The following is a 657-nucleotide window of genomic DNA, read 5'->3' as shown; positions in this document are numbered from 1 at the left end:
GGGCTCCTGATTGCTGAATTCGAAATGTATTCCCATGCTCTCCAGGCGGGCTCCTAATTGCTAAACTCGAAATGTATTCCCATGCTCTCCAGACGGGCTCCTGATTGCTAAACTTGAATGTATTCCCATGCTCTCCAGGCGGGCTCCTGATTGCTAAACTTGAATGTATTCTCATGCTCTCCAGGCGGGCTCCTGATTGCTAAACATGAATGTATTCCCTGCTCTCCAGGCGGGCTCCTGATTGCTAAACTCGAAATGTATTCCCATGCTCTCTAGGCGGGCTCCTGATTGCTAAACTTGAATGTATTCCCATGATCTCCAGGCAGTCTCCTGATTGCTAAACTTGAATGTATTCCCATATTCTCCATGTGGGCTCCTGATTGCTAAACTTGAATGTATTCCTTGCTCTCCAGGCGGGCTCCTGATTGCTGCACTCGAAATGTATTCCCATGCTCTCCAGGCGGGCTCCTGATTGCTAAACTCGAAATGTATTCCCATGCTTTCCAGGCGTACTCCTGATTGCTAAACTTGAATATATTCCCATGCTCTCCAGGCGGGCTCCTGATTGCTAAACTTGAATGTATTCCCTGCTCTCCAGGCGCGCTCCTGATTGCTAAACTTGAATGTATTCCCTGCTCTCCAGGCGGGCTCCTGACT

Source organism: Nicotiana attenuata, unplaced genomic scaffold (genome assembly GCF_001879085.1).
Source record: "Nicotiana attenuata strain UT unplaced genomic scaffold, NIATTr2, whole genome shotgun sequence".
NCBI classification, from domain to species: Eukaryota; Viridiplantae; Streptophyta; class Magnoliopsida; order Solanales; family Solanaceae; genus Nicotiana; species Nicotiana attenuata.
Note: the sequence above shows the minus strand (reverse complement) of the source record.